The following is a 6,567-nucleotide window of genomic DNA, read 5'->3' as shown; positions in this document are numbered from 1 at the left end:
GGCAGCAGCATGCTCGTATGTGAAGCCGGGACCGACACATCGAACATGTGTGTAAGCTTCTTTTCCTGCTTAACGATAAGCATAACCCAGATAAAGATTGCAAATCAACTAAATGAAAAATGTGCTACTAACACCACTTTAACACACACATACTCTCACACACACGCAGGAAAGGCAAAGCAGCCAGCAGATGCTAGCGGTCGGGTGTTGAAAACGTACATATTTCATTAATAATTTATAATTTCTGAATGCATTTGCAGCCGCACGAACTGTTCGCCACCGGAAGATAGTGCAGCAACGCTTCCCGGAGGCAAAATGGCAACGGTTTTGTGCAAATGGTTCGCCGAGCTGGCTGCTCGCTCCGTCCTGCCCCTCCTGCCAGGGTTGGTTTTTGTTTTGACCGTTTCAGCCAGGAATAAATATCTGAAATTATTTGCTTCTTTCCTTTTTTGACCTGCCCTACACTACGCGTGTGTGTGTGTGTGACCGGGACCGTGTTGGCTATGTACCGTAGCGGGTTTGCGTATCGTGCATGTATTTAAAGGAATCTTTTGCATTTATTTATAAATAGTGCAGCCCGGAGCAACATGCTCAGCATGTGTGAAATGACCGTATGGTTGACAATACTATCCGTGCTGACCTGATCGTGTACGGTCTGATAGTGAGTTTGAATATGTTTAAAAATGTGCATACGAAACAGTGGCAAACGCTTCGGGGGGAGGATTTTAGATGTGCACCCGAGATAGACGTGGTGAGTGAAGGTGGATTCAGTTCAGGGAGCAAAACGCTCGTTTGCTCATAAACTAATAATAGTTATGCAGCCAATGAGCTGCTAGAAGCTAAACTGTGGAATGAAGGTATAAGTTAATCTTGTTACGGATGGGTTTTTAATTTTGTTAACCAATTAATATAGCTTACGTATCATTTATCATTAGGTTTGTGTCTGTGGTGTTTGAAATTTAATAGTTGGTTTCGTTTTTCTGAGGTTTGAGCAATTTTTTGAGCTTTTTTTATATTGTACAGGGTGTACAAGATAAATTAAGCAGCAAGCTTCGGAAATTGAGCCCGTATTGCCAACACTTTATGTGCTGACGATTACAAATTCACAAAAAATTGAAAGGCAACAATTTGCACAGTACAAACGATTGCTTGTGTATAGCGTCCTCAAACTACCCAGCACTTATAGCTCAAGCTCGTGCAGGCCCTCATCAAACTCAGATACTATCGCCGAGTTCCAATGTGCAGTAGCAGGGTTTCTGTTAATCAAAAGATTTTACTCGCCGATCACCTCCGAACCAACACCTGCGAGCCTGACCTCGTTTCATCAAGGGTAGACAGAGATAAAGAACACTATTACAGAAAATAGTGTGCCTCTCTATCCCTAAGTTTTCTTTTAAGACCATTTCTTTTTGTTGAAATTATTGAAAAATATCTGCCTTAGGTATCAATTACAGCTTGGATCCAGCTCTGGAAAGTGGAAAATGGCAACCATGTCACTGTCATAAACGTTATTTTCTCCACTAAAAAGCAAGCCTTGGTACTGCCGGACGCTCGATAAGTGTCACGGTTAAAGATCTGATGAATATGGAGGCCACACACACGTCGTGGTGAAGCTGTACAAATTGTCAGCCAACCATTAGATGCTTTTCATAGCCGTATGAAAAGGTGCGGACTCCTGATGGAACACTACTCGGCTCTAGTGATCCAAAGATTCTTCATCGTTTCCAGCATCCTGATGTAGCACAGGGAATGGGAGCCGGAGGCTTATTTCGAAGGAGAACAGCTCTCGCGCTTGCTGGTCGTCGAAGAAAGCGTTGATGCGCTTGCAATCCTATCATCGAGAACGTATAATTCTTCTTGTTTCGGCTAAAGTCTGAAATGAGAACCCCACCCATTCAAGAGCACTCACTGTTCGCTACTGAGTTACCCATAAGGGTATTTTTTTTCAACCTTTTTACAATTATTATTTACTTTTAATTATTTTTTTTATTGATATTCTTTATTATTGAAACAATTTTTCAAATTTTAGCCAGACTTATACCAAAATTCTAGGTATTTTGGTTAATAAAAGTGAGTGCTCGTGAGTGGGGAGCCTATTTATCAAGACAATCTCAAATTAAAATATAACCGTAACTGTCAATTTTACCTTTACTACCCTGTTTAGTACTCATAGTTTATTTTCGGTTTTTGTAACGATTTGTTTTCATATTTAATTTGTATTTAAACTCCTCTCTTTTTCCTTACGATCGTTATATTTAAACGTTTTCTCAATGATTTTTGATATCACAAATTTGGATATAAAGACTTATTACAAAGAAACTTGGTGAAACTTTTCGAACAAAACGTATAATAAAGATATATTGGTGCGCTTATGATTTACTTAGTTGATTGGCCACATAGACAGCTTGACGGCCAACGGGACACTGAGAGAGATTGGTATTAAATATGAAAAAGACGCACATGAAATGTACGGTCGCGTTTCCATGTGCTCACCAATCCAATTCCACCACCCGGGCCGGAGCGTAGCCGGACGACATTAGCCCGGTGGCCAGAATATTCTAATAATCCTTTTCGTGCTCGGGGCGCCAACCAATGCAGCCGGGATAAACGAGATTGACCGAAAAATTCATTATAATGAGCGAATATTTATGGCACTAGGGGTGGTCATTTAAGTTGCGGTAATGGATTCCTATACTGAAAACAGGCCGGCCAGCACTTCCGATCGAGAGGGAACCTGGCAACGATAAATGTGCCGTAGCCCGACTATCTGTGTGCGTTTAGCTCACAGCTTCGTTTGAATATCTGGCACTCGGTGGTTTATAGTGTATGTACCGTTTCGGGTTTTGTGTAGACAGATTCCCACGAGCGCAAGGGGATGATTTAGTGGCCACGATGGGGAACGATTATCCCGTATTCGTAACAAGTACCCTAATTCGGTGCTACTTAAGCATCAGAACAAATCAAACCGGCCAGACGGTTGGAAGTTTCTGATTGGTGATGCGCATTCCAGGAAACGGTGTGATACATTTAATATTATGTGGTGTGTTGAAATCATGGCAGATGAAATTGGGAAGTACGCATTAATAATTCGTTATTAAAAAGTGTTAGACTTTTGATGAAAAACTTTATTATCTCTTGTTTTTTAGAGTCGTGCATCGTGCAGCGGATTAGACTCGCCAGGGTCCGTCGTGTAATGAAAATGGCACCGGGCGACTCAGTCCGTACGGTCCTTTAGGGCGTTCACATGGACAGTGCAGGAGTGTTGGGCCCAAAGTCAGATGGGGTGATGGCATTGCTGCGTCTGCAAGCATAGCCCGGATAATGGATTGACAGGCAACAGCATTAGACCTTGAGCGGTATCGAGGATTATTGGAGCAGGGTAAGACTGCGAAGCGGTTGTAGCGTTTGATAATTATATCTAAAGTTGAAAGATGTAGGAAGTTATTCTCATACAAAATGAACACGATAAAATGATAAGTAACTAAAGGGGCAGTAGTTGGTTTCGTTTTGAAAGTTCCAAGAAGTTTAACAACAAAACTTATAGTAGTTGAAGGATCCCACGATCTTAGTAATAATTTCAGCTTATAAGCTTCATCGAGCACGAATTCACGTAGCAGAAAATGCCACATCGTCTGAGAGATTTTGATCTCCAAGAGGCGTCGTCTTTCAAAACATTTCGTATCAAAAGAGGCTTTGTCTCTACTCTACCTGATATGTTCAAATCGTTATATTGAGATATAAAAGAAAGCGCATTGTGGGGAATTTGGGATAGGTTACGACGGTGCCCTCTTCTTGGTGGTTTAGCAAGAGATCTAATGCTGCACAGGAAACCCTTCTACCAAATATGAAAGCCATACATAGTTTCATCCATCCTGCTTCAAGGCTGCCAGCAATAATATCAGAACCCTTAGTAGTAGAAATTTTTATAGTAAATAAGGTACGGTTGGGGCGGTCCGGTGACCGAGGCGATAACGGCACCGGACTTCACATGGCAGAACCGGGGTTCAAATTCCATCCAGACCGCCTCCCCGTACGCAGGACTGACTACCTTGCTATGGGTAAAATTAAGTCACAGAGAGCCAGAAATGGCAAGCCGAGACCCTTTCGAGGTTCTAGTGCCAAGGAAGGAGAAGAAGGGCTCTTGTAGCTTTATTTCTTCTATTTAATATTTCTATTTCATCAAACAGTTCCTATACACCATTTCTATGAAAATGTATTTCATGCGCACTCATCATACACAGAATCCTTGCAACGCATAAAACGTACGTGTTCCTTTTGTTTTACTTCGTCTGAATGTTGTTACCTTCTGGAACGGGTACGGCAATCTTTAACGATCACCATTGAACAACAATATATTTTTTACAACCACTATTTAACAATCACTTGAGCCTGTGGTACGGTTTATTCTGCTAGGTATCGTCCATTCCACAATCCATACCGTGCTACGCTTATGGAACGAGGGCTCCGTTTTAATCACTTAGCGAAAAGTTCCAGCATTTGTGTTGATAGTTTTTGTCACCGCACACCGTTGGGTTGTAGTTTTGAATTTTTCATTCCAAACCATGTCCTTCGTTAACAAAATCATTCGGATCCGGTGAAGGGAACGAATGGTGGTGTCGAGGTGGTTTGTCTTCGCTCTGGAAGCATAAATTTGCGACCATCATCAGGTCGTTAAAGTTGTTCCGGCTCGGTCGCAGTTGGTGCCCGTGTGTTTACTTTGCACAATTCAACCCCCGCTCCCGATTACCGTTCGCTTCTACCTGCCGGAGCCGGTCGGGACGTGGGAAAATCACCGAGGCTCGCAAAAGGCACGGGTTTTGTACAGTCGCGTGTGCTCTGGGAAAACTTATGTGTGAAATAATTGTTGCATGAACATTTCGTTTCGCCCTGCCAGAAGGATTGAAGAGGGGTTGGAGTGGGACCGGGGTGCTTGTAGCTCTAGCTGTCCGAGTGTGTTCCGGCACGGTGGAAATTAAACACATTTCTAATGATCCTCGGCTATGGTGGTGGTGGTGCTGGTGAGTATTCTGAACTGGTTGGATGTGTTGGACTGGACTAGTGGGAAGTGCAGTCCGTGCGGTTTGTATGTAATGTCAAGTTTAACTTCCATATTTCATTTAACGTTTCAGCACCGGGTCAAACTAAACGGTTAGGTGTTCACGTTTTGCATTCAGCTAGCACTTTTTATGCAAGGAGTTTTAGTTCTCGCTTGCTGACAGTGCCTTACAAGCGTTGGAAATGAAAATATTTTGATATCTAAAATATATGTTCCACTTGCTCTAAAGGAATTGAAAACATCTTTCGTGGAGTATCTTCACCAAGATTTCTATTCTTGTACCTTATCTGAATAAAACTCTGATGATTCTAAAATAAATAAAATCCTAGCCGTAATCCGTTCTTTGTTCTGTGTAGATAATATATGATCCTCAGCAATTATTAGTTTATTCAAAGAGCAAGATTGCAAAAAACAACAATTCTCAGGCCATTTAATCAATCTACATCCCTTTCCTGCAACACGCAAGCGGTACGGCGCAAATGGGAAATGCTTTAACTACCCGTGCACCATCGGATTGCATAAATCAAACACACCACTAATGGTTTCGCAGAAGGTATTTTAACCAAAGTGCAGGCTTCAGTTTTGCTTCTTAAGATATCGTCCGAAAGTGGGTGTCGAGTGCTGGCACTCTTGTGAACGGGTTTCGTTGCATTTAAAGCGTGAATAGCACGGAACCAACTGGCCTCTGAACAGGCAGCTGAATAGCAACAATAGCAGCCGAGCGACCGGCCATCTTTGCGGCCAGCCATCCGGCACAGCCGCTCGCATCGGGGTTCTCCGGTTTTCGGGAAAATATTGAAGGGAAACGATAGTGTCGGTTTGATAAACGTCGGAACAAAGGACTTTTGTTGCACCTCGTCCGCTCGCTCGCTCCGTGTTCGCTCCAGTCCGGCGCGCTCGACAATTCCTGGGGCTATATTTTGTTTCGTGACTTGTTCTTGCTAGAAACGGTCTAGCATCGCCTATGAAAGGAAGAATCGTGTCGCCGATGCCATTTTACTGCCATCCTGTTATTCAACGTTCTTCTGTGGATGGGAAGCGTTTGAGGGGGAAAAGCGACAACGAGTGAGCAAAGGCTGAAAGGATGCTCAACCCACCACTGTCCTCCTGGTGCCCTGGAGCGCCGCAAGAGGAAAAAGAATAACAATTGTGATAACCTATTTTTACCTTTTCCTAGGGTCGGTTAGGCTAGGCACCGAAGTGAGAGTTTTCCCTGATTGTTCCTGGAAAGCTGGTCGGTTATAAGCTTGTGCACGAGGTGCGTTTTTGGTGAAAGTTCATCGAAAACATGCTGCCTGCCATTTTATTGGTAGTTTATGCTGGGAACAGGTGTTTGCATCGGTGTGCCGTGATTGTGCGGATGTGTGAATATTGGAACCGCTTCACAATAAGTGGTCAAATTTTGCCATAAAGTGGTGCGAAAGGTATAGGCAAGTTTGGAAGTAGCTTTGTTCGTACGATAAATAATTTTAAATCAAGCGCTAGAAAGGGAAAATCATATGGACCAGTTA

The sequence above is a fragment of the Anopheles stephensi genome, chromosome 3 (genome assembly GCF_013141755.1).
Source record: "Anopheles stephensi strain Indian chromosome 3, UCI_ANSTEP_V1.0, whole genome shotgun sequence".
NCBI classification, from domain to species: domain Eukaryota; kingdom Metazoa; phylum Arthropoda; class Insecta; order Diptera; family Culicidae; genus Anopheles; species Anopheles stephensi.
The sequence above is the reverse complement of the archived record's forward strand: the minus strand, read 5'-3'. Positions refer to the sequence as shown.